At 40.0% G+C, this 14,831-nt stretch overlaps 1 protein-coding gene across 2 annotated transcripts in view; it reads right to left on the reverse strand.

The window, feature by feature from the left end:
* PRKG1 (protein kinase cGMP-dependent 1) overlaps positions 1–14,831 on the reverse strand; it is a 1,294,615-nt gene that overhangs the window by 148,033 nt on the left and 1,131,751 nt on the right. The gene's annotated exons all lie outside the window — the stretch shown is intronic.

Raw genomic sequence — 14,831 nt, forward strand, 5'->3', positions numbered from 1 at the left:
AGAGACAAGGAAGGAAATTATTTAAGGCATGAGGGACAGCCCGGGCAAAGGCATGGACATGGGAGCCTCGTGGCTTCCTTTTCTTTGATCCCATAAAATCTCCCAGTACTTTGTTTAAACTTGAAAGAATTTTTAGGACCAGGTGTCAAATGACCCATTGTTGTTATGTGAGACTGAGAGAGGGAAGCAGAAGAGCGGGGAAGGACAATAGAGATCTTCTAGTCCCCAAATGCTGCATTTTACATCTGGGGAAACTGAGCCCCAGAGAAGTGAAGTGACTCATCCTTAGTCTCTCATCTAGCTATTAGCAGAGTCTGAAACTGAATTTTGCTACTTGGTCTGGTGCTCTCCCCTTTCGCTTCAAGGCCTTTCTTTATACAAGAAAACGTAATTAATTATGAAAAGGTTAGTGCCTAACAGCATCTGATTCTTTCTAAAGAATGTCGTAAATGAGCTGACTCCCTCTCCAGATGAAGAATAATCATCTCTATATGACTGCACATGCATTTTCTTCAAACTGTCCCATGATTTGATGTCTCAGACTTGTTTAAAAGTCATAGGGAATAAGGAAAGAATGAGCTCAGGAAAGCTTGTCTCTCTGCTGGTAAAGACTGGCATGGAGGTTGGTTTCCGAGGGTTAATGAGTTCCCAAAAGACAACAAAAGCAATCTCCCACCAACTTCTTATTCGCAGCCAGGCTTCCCGACTTCACAGTTTTTGGCTGAGGCCGCTAGGCTATGCTAGAACTCTACACAAGCCCTCTGGGAAATCCCTATTGGAAATGGTTAAGAGTAAAAGCACACACATGTCCATGAAAAGGCAGCCTCCACACAGATGTAGAAAAAAGGACTTCATCCCTGGGGAACCAACCATTTTAAAGATGCCAACATCAGGTTGTAACCTTTTGATAAACCTACCAGGGATGACAATCCCAGCAGAATCCTCACTGTTGGCAGTATTGAGCCTTTGAAAAATCAGATTGAAACAGCAGGAACCAGCAAGAATGGAGGAAATCAACTCCTTTAGAAGGATGGGATTAGCATGATCCTACTTAAAATGGGATACCATTGGGCCATCAAAAATGCTTGTGTTTCTTCATGCTCCATTTTGTTTTGTCACTTCTGTCCACGTGGGCCTCTAACTTCCACAGTTCCTTGGGGGCTGGGATGATATGTTTTGTTACTGAGGGACAAGTACAAATATTACATTGCCACCGGTCCAATGTAAACTCTCAGAGGCAGGGACAGCCTTGTTTTGTCTGTGCACCTCTACCATTTAACACCAGGCAGGCAGGTGGTAAGCCTGTATAAAATGTTTATCTGGTCTCCTCCACCAAAACTACCCCTAAAATGAAATTTTAAACCACACTGCATCCCTTCAGAGAGACAAAAGTGGCTTAGACCATGCCTCCTCATTCTGGGATCTGGAGTCTTTTATCTCCTTGGGAAAAGAAATAGCATGTGGTTTGTGATGGGGGGATGGGTGAAAGTAAAGGGAGGGTCCACCAAAAAGAAGAAAAAAGAAGACAGGAGAGAAGGGAGCAGGTAACCATCACATGGCGCCAGAGGGTCAGTGGAAGCAGCAGCAGCAGCAGCAGCACCAACAGCAGTGATGAGCACAGCACTTTGGCAAGAATGATTTAATCGTTCCCCTCCTCAAACTCATGCCTTTAGGTGCAGTGGAGAAGAGAAAGTCAAAATCGGAATGACTGAGAGGGGATGGACTCAGGGTGCAGAATGAGACATATATTTTGGACATGGACAATATGGGAATTTATATATGTTTGCTACAAGGGTTTGGTTTTTCTTTTTCATCTTTTCTCTCAATGCTGAGGTTAAGTGGAGGTGGAAGAAAATAGATTTCTGTTAATTAAAAACAAATAAGTTGTTAAATTTAAAGGATCAAGTGGTAAGCTGTAAGACTAATAAAATTCTGTTGCTTGTCCATATGTCCGGAAGGCTGAGAAATAGCCAATTTGTAGCAAATGTGATGAGCTGATGGATTCCATCACCTTCTCCAAAGCTTCAGCTTGATAGTCTGCCACTCGACTGTAAGTAGGTTAATTAATAACTTTGGTTGGTTGTGATGTGTACATTTCCTTGGGTCCTTTTGTTTGAGACCTGAGAGCACTGGGAGCTATAGAGAAGACAGTGGCCCAGGGCTGGGATCCCAACCCACCAGTCCATTGTTAGAGGGGACCTTCCCTTCTGACTGAGAACATCACTAAGAGCTGTTGGCTTGTTCATAGCTCCATTCCTTCCCCAGCACAGAATAAATACAAACCTAGAATTTTAAGACTTCCTGATCAGCATGACCTTGTTGTTTTGCTTAAAGAAATCAGGCTGATTTTTTCATTTTTTATGTTAGGGGCATGTCTTTGTTTTCTTTTTTATCCGTGTGTGTGTGTGTGCGTGTGTGTGTGTGTGTGTGCAAGAATAACTTCTAAATATCTTCTTGCAAAAAAGAACTGCTACTGGTGTTAGCAGAACCCATTTAATTAATCTGTTTCCAAGTATTTCTGAAGTATAGTCCATGTAATTCTATTCAGCAAGGGTTTAATAATTGCCTACAGTGAGTTAGACATTGCACTGGATGGTAGGAATTCAAACACAAAAAGCAAAAATTTTCCAGCCTTTCAGGACCTTAATTCTAGTGTTCTGGTGGGGAGGGGGAGTGGAAAGGGAAGAGGGACACAAATGTGCCATTAAGTAAATATAAACTATGTCTTTCTAGAAGGTTTTGTGAACTGGGGATGCTGGCTTTGGAGTTAGAGGACTTGCCTTTGGTATTGCCTCAGATACTCAGTACTGTGTGACCCTGGGCAATTCACATAACCTCTCTCATCCTTAGTTTATTTTCTGTAAAATGGGAATAAATAATAGCACCTATCTCACAGAGTTGTTGTGATGATCAGATTATATACACACACATACACACACAATTTTTATTATATACACATATGTACATATATTATATGTATGTGTATCATACATATATATATATATATATATAGTGTGTGTATGTATGTGCGTGTGTATGTGTGTGTAACCTTCAGGTGCAATATGAGTGCTAGCTATTGTTATCACAAGATTAGAAGAAGGCAATTTTAGGAGGGGGGAACACTAACAATGTAATATATGACAGGTAATATAGGAATATAACATATGAAAATTATGGATTTGTCCATTTTAGGTGAATTATTAGGTGAGAAGAATAATAGGAAACCTGTTTGGATAGATAAGGATCTTCAGATTATGAAGGGCTTGGAAGGGTAAGTGGATAAGTTTGTATTTTTATCCTAGAGAGAAAGAGAGTCACGGATGCTTGCTGAGCAGACACGTAGCTTGGCCAGCAACCTGTTAGCTCCATAGACCATGCATTAGAGACAGGGGAGACAGGAAGCAGGAAGACTTGGAAAAATATCTCTAGATGAGAGATGATGGCAGATCTGAGCCATTCAAATACTAAGATACAAACTGAATCCAAGGGCTGACCTGGATAAGTGTCTGGGAACTGGCCAGAGGAGGTTGTCTATGGCAGCTGAGGACTGTTGGCTTCAGGGGATGACTTGGTTAGAAGGTGCTGAAAGACTATTGTAAACTGAGGTCAGCTTGGGCAATTTTATCTAGCCTCTGCTTACATTTCTAAAGGGAAAATATGGTGGCCCTAAAATGTTCACATAGATCATTTCTTAGCTGGCAATTGCAATTGTAAGAAGAAAAAGACAAATCCCAATTAAGATAATAAAGTCATTAGAGATGGAAAGCATTTTGTGAACCATAAAGTGGCATATATTTGCTATTTATTAATTATTACCCTGATATGGTTCTTAAACATTAGTTACATATTTATTGGAATGCAACTACAACACTACTACTACTACTACTACTACTACTACTACTACTACTACTACTACTACTACTACTACTACTACTATTACCGCTGCTGCTGCTATTGCTACCTACTACTACTATTCCCACACCACCACCACCACCACCACCACCACTACTAGCTAACATTTCTATAGCACTTTATGTAAAGTGCTTTACAAACATGATCTCACTTCATCCTCACAACAAACCTGCAGAGGTGATGAAGTAAGAGAAGGGTGGATTTGATAGCCACCAACGCTCTTTTCAGATGTAAAATTTCACAATTTAGGGGAAAAAATGATTGCTGAATGAATAACAAGAATGGTTTAATGGAAACAGGCTTAGAATGGGATTAGAAGGTAGTAAGTTTGAATTCCAGCTCTGTCATTTCCTATTTGCTTGACTTTGGGAGAATTCCTGAGCCTCAGTTTCCTTCTCTGTAAAATGAGGGTACATGAACCCCTATGTGAACCATGAGGTCCTTTATGGCTCTTACTGAATAACATAGGGAACTGCTTGGTCTTTCTCTCGTGAATCCTATCCATTTTTTTTCTGTCAATAACCCTTACTTAGGGAACAATCTTAAAAAAGAAAAAAGAACAAAGAACTTTTTAGAATAAGAACCCAATCTTCTCTTTCCTTCTCTGTTTCTAAATCCTCAATTTCTGTAAGCTAACGTTTTATTATTCCAGAAATTTAGGAATGAGCAGAATTTCACCAAGACATAAGGGGCAATCGTCTGCCCATTCCAGTTCTAGTAAATGAATAATTTAGAACATTTTGATAAATATAATTGAAGGTCTTAACAGACTTGATCACTCTTGGAGCAAGGCTGAGCTAATGAGTTGTCTCCCTTTTTGTTCTTGCAGACACTCCGAGGGAAGCCTGCTATCCATTCGACCTTCTGAAGAGACAGTTCCTTCCAAAGTATTAATCTAAGCACCAGGATGACTTTTAAAATATTTATTTACATGCTGTGACATTTCTTCATTAATGAAGGGTAAGCTTTATAAAAAAAAAAAAAAACTGAGAGAGCCCACTGAACACGCCTTGCAAATTTCAGCAATAATTATAACTGAACACATGAGTCTAATTCACTATGTTGTGACATCAATCACAAGAGAGATGAAGGAAAAAAAACAGAAAAATTAATTTCTATCGATACAATAATCTTAAAATTTATAGCAGGGCTGCTGCTTGTCGCTATTGTATTACCAAATACAATTTATAGTTGTGATTAGAAATAATTGAAGTAAAATCATTATTATTTGAGATTTATATGTTACTTCAAAGTTTGCACAGTCCTTGGCATATACTATCTCATTCTGACCTAATCCTGCCCCTTCCCCCCCTCCCCCAAATTACCTAATACGAGTTGTTGTTCAGTCATCTGACTCTTCATGACCCCATTTGCGGTTTCCTCTGGAATGGTTTGCCATTTCCTTTTCTGGCTCATTTTACAGATGGAGAAACTGAAGCAGACAGTATTCAGTGACTTATCCAGGGTCACATAACTAGTAATTGTCTGAGGTCAGATTTGAACTCAGAAAGATGAGATTTCCTGGCCTCAGGACAAGTGCTCTATTCACTGCACCACCTAGTTGTTCCTACAAATTTGTTAACCCTATTTTAAAGTTGGGAAAACTTAAGATTTAGTTAGTAGATACTACAAGAACTTTGCATGTATCTGTTCTATGGGATTTGGGTCAATAATCAATGTCTGATGGATCTTTGGCCTCAAAGTATTGTCCAAAAACCAGAGGCTCACACTATCTCCCCACATCTTGGTATCTTTACATCATTCTCAGGAAAGTGTCATTTATAAACAGCAACAAGAATAAAGAGAAGAGAAAACTGTTGGTTTTCAAAGCCATCTGCATCCAGGTTGGTAAAAGCAGCAGGAATTTCCATTAAGAAGTTGGAGTTAAAAGGGGCCGTTCTATCGTTCCAGGAAATCTCTCTGTTGAAGAACGTTATGGTCGCTGCACTCAGCAGGCAGCAATTCGTGTCATTAAGATGTTTGCATGATTAAGCCCAAACTCTTTTCTGAAGGGAGCTGATTACTCAGTGGTACGTCTAGAAGATGAGTAATTTGGCTTGCTAGTTTTGAGATGAGGCTTCAATTAGAGAGAAATGCTGAAGAAAACAGACTTGTTGGAGTTGAGTAGCCCCAACACTGAAGTGAGAACTGACGAACATCCCAGCTCCTGTCTCCTTGCCTTTTCACTGACCCTCCCCCAGCTCTTGAGCACATCCCCCAGACTCTTTCTCTTAGAATCACATGCCTCTTTTTAAGAGCATTCTGGAAAGGTGGCAGAGTAGGTCAGAATTTTCCAGGTTCTCCAAATTGCCTCCACAAACAGACAGAACAGCTTTTAAAGCTCACCTCAAATGCCACCTCCTACACAAAGCCTTCCATGATACCAACCCAGCTGTTGAGTTTCGACCCTATTAGCTTGTATTTATTTTTATCTATTTTGCATACATGTACATATCCATACATTTCTCTTGATAGAAAGCAAATTCCTTGACGCCAAGGTTTGCCTCATTTTGTCTTTGGATCCCCAGAAACTAGCATAGTGTTCAGAGCAAACCAGGTGTTGAATACATACTTATGTATTGATTAATTGACGAATAGCCAAGAAATTCAAAGAATCACAATGTCATAAGTATAAGAAACCTCAGTGGTCACCAAAACCAATCCAGATCTAGACACAAATTCTCCATATAATGTAACAACTAAAGAGTCACCTAGCCTTTGAAGACATCTAGCTCAGTGGAAATCTAATACTGTGTCCTGAGGCAGCTCATCCAACTTCTCAATATACATAATTGTTAGGAAGCTCTTGAACTCAGTCCTAAATCTGCATCATTGCAATACAAGACTAGTCTCTTTTTTGTGTAATTGCTTTGCAAATATGTTTCCCTCAGTCTTCCCCTCCCCATGCTAACCATTCCTCATTCCTTGTACCAATCTTCACTTAACATGGATCTGCCATCTTGACTGTCCTTCCCTGAAGGCTGTCCAGCTTATCAATGACTATCCTAAACTGTGAGCGTCAGTTGCTTTGTTGAATGATTTCACTATCAAGTGAGGGATGATGTCAAACTTCTTTGGATCTCAAAGCATACTGGGAATCCCACTGTGCCATTAAAATGCAGTCCTTGGTCTAACCCTTCATGGTTATTGTAAGAATTAACACTTGGGCCCTTGATCATTTATTCAATCAAACACTCACTGAGCACTCTGTATTTACCAGGTACTTCTTTTGGTACTCAGGTTGCAAAAGATAAAACAAGACAGTTCTTGGCCTTCAAGCAGGTTATGTTCTATTAGAGAAGGGGAGCTATACCGCGCATTCAGAAAAGAAATTTGAATAACACACAAAGTAATACAAATTAATTTGGAGCTAAGGGAGCTACTAGCTGCTGGGAGGGGATTGGGTTGCATATAAGAAGCAAAGTAGGAATTTCTGCAAGACAGTAAGGAGAATGTATTTTACACAAGTGGTACAGAAATCAGAAATGGATTGAGGCACATGAGGAATGTGTGTTCACCTTTTGTTGCCGAAGAAGACCATGCCATCAGAGAAATAATGACATGACTTGTACTTGACTTTGTTTGGAGTAAGGGAAGGCTGTGCAGGTCACCAGCCTCACTTCTCCTCCAGAGTCATCTGAATCCCATGGCCAGATATTCATCAGGATGACTGGCAATGACCCAGGATAAGGCAATTGGGGTTAAGTGACTTGCCCAAGGTCACACAGCTAGTGAGTGTCAATTGTCTGAGGTGAGATTTGAACTCAGGTCTTCCTGACTCCTGCACTGGTGCTCTATCCACTGTACCATCTAGCTGTCCCACATGAGGAATAAATGGAAGAATGAAAGAATAAACATTTATTTAGCAGCTCCCATGTAACAGGCACTGTGCAAAATTCTGGGGATACAAATATTTAAACAACAAAGACCATCTTCACCCTCAAGGACCTTATAATCAAACAGAAAGAGACAATACTGAAAGGAGAGTGATAGGTGGGGAAACATATTTAGTTTGAAAAGTTCCAGAGATAATGAGTGGAATGATATGTTCTCCTTAGCACACCAGGCACAGCGCTCCGTGAGGACCTTATAATGAGGGAAGGAGAATAATGAGGAATAACTGAATTAGATTTTGAAGAGCCATTGGCCATACTTAACTGGACTGGGGAGGGCAGAACATTAATCCTTTCTTAGTTTTTGATAGTTGGAGGCCAAACCATTGAAAAAGGTCATGAGTGGATCAATCCTTCCCATATATCATAATCCAACCCTGACCTTTTACCCGCGTGACCAAAGACATTTCAGCCAACATCCCAACATCCTGGGCACAAGGCCTCTTCTAATTTGCCAAGTTTGAGGATAACCAGTCATTAGACTTTGTGGCCCTGATGGTTAAACTGACCTTTGAAATTCAGATATAGATAAAAAGGAAATTAAAGGTTGAAGTTGTTTTCCCAGAAAGAGTGTGGTTCATTAAACATGACAAGGGCAATGGAGACTAGTGACCTGACTTGGAGAGTATTAGGGCACCAAGAATCAAAGGCTTCTAGGCCTCTTGTTCAGCTATTTATTTAATTTTACTTTAAGGAAAGAATATATGCTTCAGTTTTGTCATGGAAGACACTGTTGGATCTGTCTGTCAAAAGTGATGCCAGGGACTCCAACAGTAATGTTATCCATATATCTGCCTTGCTCTATGACCTTAAACAAGTGCCCCAATGTACTGTATTTATAATCAGAGAGATAAAAACCTCTGTGAATCCCATAGGGTCATGTGGTTAAATGCATTGTTATAATGAACCATTGTCTAGAAACATAGATAAGCCAAGTGTATGTCTGATACTTTGTGTAGAAAAAAGACCTGGCCGGGCCATTAAAATAGTTTTGTCTACTGGTAAAAGAGAAGAAATGGAGAATGGGTCATAATCTGTGTCATTGGAGATAATGCCCACATTGAAACATGGAATCTACATGCGCTCAAGTCCTTTCTGTACGACACAGGTGGAGGAAAGAGAAGGAATATATCACTGAGATAATTTATTCTGGTAAAATAAGGTATATGCAACAGAATATTTGCATGACAAACTAGCTTCAAAGAGTAAATATTTAGTTTAAAACATTACCTGCTAAAACTGAAGACGATTTAACATGTGGCACATTTGGGAAACCGCAGCCCATAAATGCCTACCAACTCTTTGGAGAATTGGACAAAATGTCCACAGAATTAATGCTAATAACTATGTGTATCACATGTGAAAATTTGCAGGGAACTTTGTGAACTTTATCTCATTTGAGCTTTACAATAATCCTCTGAGGTGGGTGTCCTGGGCACAGTCACATCCATTTTTCAGTTGAGGAAATCAGACACAAAGAGGATGAATGGCTTACTCATGGACACAACTTGTGTCATGGACAGGGTTTAAACCAAGGTCCTCCTGCCTCCAAATCCAGAATCCTAGCCATTACACTACTCTGCCCCTCTAGGAAAAACTGAATGCATGAACCATGCCTCCTGTCCAAAACACACTAGGACTGACCAATGCTTCATATTCCCCTCCAACTACTTCTTAAACTTAAGGCCCATCTCTTTTTTAACGTCAATCTTCCACCAATGATACTGTGGAGCTGTGGATCATGGGATACCAAAGTGAATGGGACTGATCCAGTGTCATTGATATTTGCAAAATCATTGAAGCACAGCATGACTGGACATACGTAAATGTGTCTCCGATTTTAAAAAGAGGAAGAAAGTAGACTCTTAATTATGAAATGATAAGTGTGACATAAGAACGTAGCAGGATCATGGAGCTTAAAACACAGGAGAAGAGAATCTTTTCAGGAATGGGGAAGAGGAAGTATGGCAGCTATTTTCAATTATATGAAGGACCACCTCATGAAAGAGAGAGGAGCTATGGAAGAAGGGACAGTGTTGTCCAGTGAAAAGAGCAGAGGCAGTGGTTTCAGATTTCCCCTCTGTTCTTGCTGACTGATTAACTTTGGGTGCTTCATTCAATCTCCTCTGGCTCCATCCTCTTCATCTATAGGATGAGAAGAGGGTATACCAGAGCTTCCATCTTGAAATCCATGATCCTATGGTGCTGCCAGTGGGGAGAACTGGAAATAGTCAGGATGAAGTGAAGTAGATCTTACATCAATGTAAGGAAAACTACCCTCAAATCAGACCTGGCTGAAATTGGAATAAGGTAACTGCTTTTGGACAGAATGAATAACATAAATATAGATTTAGAGCTAGGAGGGACCTCAGACACCATCAAGCATGACCCTGTCATTTTGTAGATGAGGGAACTGAGGCTTAGATAAATTAAATCTGATCATTTCCCATGCCAGTAGTGGAATTTGAACCCAGGTCTTCCTTATTCCAAGCCTAGCACTCCATCCACTGCACACCAGGGAACCTCTCTTAAAAGCATGCCACCACTTCAAGAAGATGCTGGATGATCACTTGTTGGGATCTGTTCCTGTTTGGGAAGGAGTTAGATTAGTTGGGCTCTGAGGTCCCTTTAAGGTCCCTCTTTCATTCCTAAAATGTGAGATAGAATGGATCTTTTTGGAGGAAATGTACTATCTAGCATACAAGGGTCATGTGTGTCTCCCTGTGTGTATATGTGTGTATGTGTGTGTACATGTATACATCTCCACAGATATCTGTTGAGGTATACATATGCATATGTATATATTATGCATACATACACAAGTATAAACATATGTACATATATGTGTGAACAAATGCTGGAGGAAGCAGACTTTGGATAGTAACAACAAAAAACATTTATTAAGTGTCTACTGTGTGCCAAGCACTGCGCTAAGTGCTGAATAATAGAATAAGTATGTGCCTAGTACATAGTAGCGAATGAACAAATGTTTGCTGAATCTCACTGAATTAAGCTGATCTGAATGGTTCAGCCAATGAGTCGATTCCTCTAAATGTGGAAATGAATGGAAAGTTAAACGGGAATAATTGAGTAAAATAGATTAAAATATGAAAGAATTTATCAAAGACTGATATGTAGGATATTAATGAGGATAATTATTTTGAAAACTAATGGGGATTACATGCATGAGCCCCATTTGCAATTATGGGGACAGAAGGGATCTCAAAATGAAGTGTAACTTTTATTTTCAATTATAGTTAGCAGATTAGAAGGCAACTCTACAGTATATTTTTACTTTTTTATATAACAGAATGAACTATGACCACAGGTTGCTCTAGAATTTGTTCTAAAATAGTTAAGATAAGTGCTGTGAGTAGGATTTTTCCTCACTTTTATTGTCAAAATGTCAAAGATGGTGATTTCATTAGAGATTGGGGGAAACATGGTGCTGCCATATGCCCTTCCCTGATTCAGATAAGTAGAGATGTTGAAGGCAGCCTTTAAGACCATTGGTAGCTGGGGGCAGAGTCAAGATGGCAGAGTAAAAGCAGGGACTTCCCTGAGCTCTCCTTCACAGCCCTCCAAATACCTGTAAAAATGACTCTAAAAAATGCTAGCGCTACAGAACCCACAAAATGGCAGAGTGTAATGAATCTCCAGCCTAAGACAACCTGGAAAGTCAATAGAAAAGATCTTTCACACTGGGCAAGGAGCTGAGCACAGTCTAGCATGAGCTACACTGGTACAGACAGGACAGAGCAGGGCTCAGAAGACTGAATCATTGGCAGCTGTGGCAGTTTCAAGACTTCTCAACCCACACATGTCCAAGAGGTCAGTGGAAAAACTCTGTGGGACCTGGGTGAAAAAGAAGCACATGGTCTGGCTGGATCTGGCCTCAGCCTCCAGGAGGTAGGGATGGGGGGCTGTGGTGACCAATAGTGGCAGCAGAAGCAGCAGAGGTTGCTTCAGGAGCTCTGAGCCCATAGACATTGGGGGATCAAGTGGCCAATACAAAATCCCTGAAGTCTAGTACATTACAACTATCCCCACCCCCACTGGAAGCAGAGTCCTACCTTGACAAAGAGTTAAAAAATCAAGTGTTTGACTTGGAAGATGAGCAAACATCATAAATGAACTCAGACTATAGAATCTTACTTTGGTGATAAGGAAGATCAGGGCATACAACCAGAAGAGGACAGCAGAGTCAAAGCTCCTACATCAAAAGCCTCCAAGAGGAATACGAATTAGTCGTAGAACATGGAGAAGATCAGAAGGGATTTTGAAAGTCAAGTAAGAGAAGTAGAGGAACAATTGGGAAGAGAAATGAGAGTGATGCAAGAAAATCATGAACATCAAGTCAACAGCTTGCTAAAGGAGACCCCCAAAATACTGAAGAAAATAACACCTTAAAAATAGACTAACCCAAATGGCAAAAGAAGTCCAAAAAGTCAATGAGGAGAAGAATGCCTTAAAAAACAGAATTGGCCAAATGGAAAAGGAGGTCCAAAAGCTCAAAAGAAAATAATTTCTTCAAAATTAGAATGGAACAAATGGAAGCTAATGACTTTATGAGAAATCAAGAAATTATAAAACAAAACCAAGAGAATGAAAAAAAATAGTAGACAATGTGAAATATCTCAATCAAAAAGCTACTGACCTTGAAAATAGAGCCAAGAGAGGTAATTTAAAAATTATTGGACTACCTGAAAGCTGTGATCAAAATAAGAGTCTAGACATCAGCATTCAAGAAATTATCAAGGAAAACTGGCCTGATACTTTAGAACCAGAGGGTAAAAAATAAATTGAAAGAATCTACTGATCACCTCTGGAAAGAGATCCTAAAAAGAAAACTCCTAGGAACATTGTAGCCAAATTATAGAGTTCCCAGGTCAAGGAGAAAATGTTGCAAGCAGCCAGAAACAAATAATTGAGGAACTGTGGAATACAATCAGGATAACACAAGATCTAGCAGCTTTTACATTAAAGATTGGAAGGGTTTGGAATATGATATTGCAGAGGTCAAAGGAGCTAGGAGTAAAACCAAGAATCACCTACCCACCAAAACTGAGTCTAATCTTTTAGGGGGGAAATGGACTTTAGTGAAATAGAGAACTTTCAAACATTCTTGATGAAAAGATCACAGCTGCATAGAAAATCTGACCTTCAAATACAAGAATCAAGAGAACGAAAAGGTAAACAAGAAAGACAAATCATAAGAAACTTGTTAAGAGACTGTTTACATGAGACTTTTCTCAGTATTAGGGTAGTTTGAGGGAATAGATGGATAGATAGAGAGATAGAGAGATAGAGGGCACAGGGTGAGTTGCACACGAAGGGATGATACCAAAAGTAAAATTAAGAGTTGAGAGAGGAATATATTGAGAGAAGGAGAAAGGGAGAGATAGAATGGAGTAAATTATTTCATAAATAAGAGTAAAGAAAAAAATTTTCACAATGAAGGGGAAAAGGGGGGAGGTGAGAAGGAATGAGTGACCCTTACTTTCATCAGATTTGTCTTAAGGTGGGAACAACATATGCACCCAATATGCTACAGGAAAGTGAGGGGAAGGGGATAAGGGGAGTGATGATAGAAGGGAGAGCAGACTGGCATAGGGTGTAGTTAGAAGCAAATACTTTAGAAAGGCACAGAGTCAAAAGAGGAAAAAGAGTAATTGGGTGGCAGGATAGGATGGAGTTAGTCTTTTACAACATGACTATTATGGAAATGCTTTGCATGACTACACATATATTACCCATATCTAATTGCCTGCTTTTCAATGAGGGGAGGAAGGAAGGGAAAGAATTTGAAGCTCAAAGTTTTAAAAACAAATATTAAAAATTGTTTTTACATGCAACTTGGAAATAAGATATATAAACAATGGGATATAGAAATCTATCTTGCCCTTCAAGAAAGTAAAGGGGAAGGAAATAAGAGTGGAGATGATAAAAGGGAGGGCAAACTGGGGGAAGGGGTAATCAGAATGCATGCCATCTCGGGGGGGGGGAGAAGAAAGATGGGGAGAAAATTTGAAACTCAAAGTCTTATGGAAATGAATGTTGAAAACTAAAAATAAATATAATAATAATAATAAATTATCATCTGCAGCTGGGGATGGTGGCACACACCTTTAAATCTTCCACCACAGAGGTTGAGACTGGAGGTTTGTTTGGGCTCCAGCCTTTTGAATTTCAATGGACTAAATCAATCAAGTGTCCACACTGTCTGAAACTGATGTGCAGAGCTTCTGGGAATGGGGAGACCACACTGCCTACCGGAAGGTGAACCAGACCATGTGAGAAACAAAACAAGTCAAAACTCCTGTACCAATCAAAGGTGGAACTAGGCTTGTGAGTGGCAGCTACACTGCCAGCCTGGATGAGATTGGGAGACATAGTCTCAAAAAAAACTGCTTTGGCACTGACATTGATCCATTTGAGGATGCCCAGTTCTCCCAATTTAGCTTGTTGGGGCCTTGGACATCTGACATACAGTCCATCCCTGGCCTGGACTTGAAGTCTCTCCAGTTTGGAAAGCTTGGGTTTCATTGGCACAGGCTCTGGAAAGCCAGGGTCACCTCTGTGCCACCATGGCCCATCAGAGGATGACTAGAGCAGAGGTTAATTTTCACTAAGTGAGACAAATGCCCGTAGACAGTCCTTAAATCCAATTCTCCATGCCAGGATCGATGTAGCAACTCCATCACACTTGGCTGACCTGTTCTTCTCAGACACACACTAGAGATGGGTTTCAGCACACTCTGCTCAAGCTCTCAAGAGCTGAGAAGACTTAAAATAGCGACAAAATAGAGAATTTTATATGACTATTTCCACCAATCATTTCCATGGACCAAAAAAACCCCAAAAAACAAAACTCTGCTTTGCCAAGAAAGGTAATTTTTCAAATATGCCTGATTGTGATCACAATGACAGCATCATATTTAATCAGAAGACTCTCTCTTTTTAAACAATTAAAATTAAATTATAGTCTCCAAACTTCCCCTCCCCCCTTTCCGGAAGACTAATCTT

The sequence above is a fragment of the Notamacropus eugenii genome, chromosome 1, assembly GCF_028372415.1.
Source record: "Notamacropus eugenii isolate mMacEug1 chromosome 1, mMacEug1.pri_v2, whole genome shotgun sequence".
Classification (NCBI taxonomy): domain Eukaryota; kingdom Metazoa; phylum Chordata; class Mammalia; order Diprotodontia; family Macropodidae; genus Notamacropus; species Notamacropus eugenii.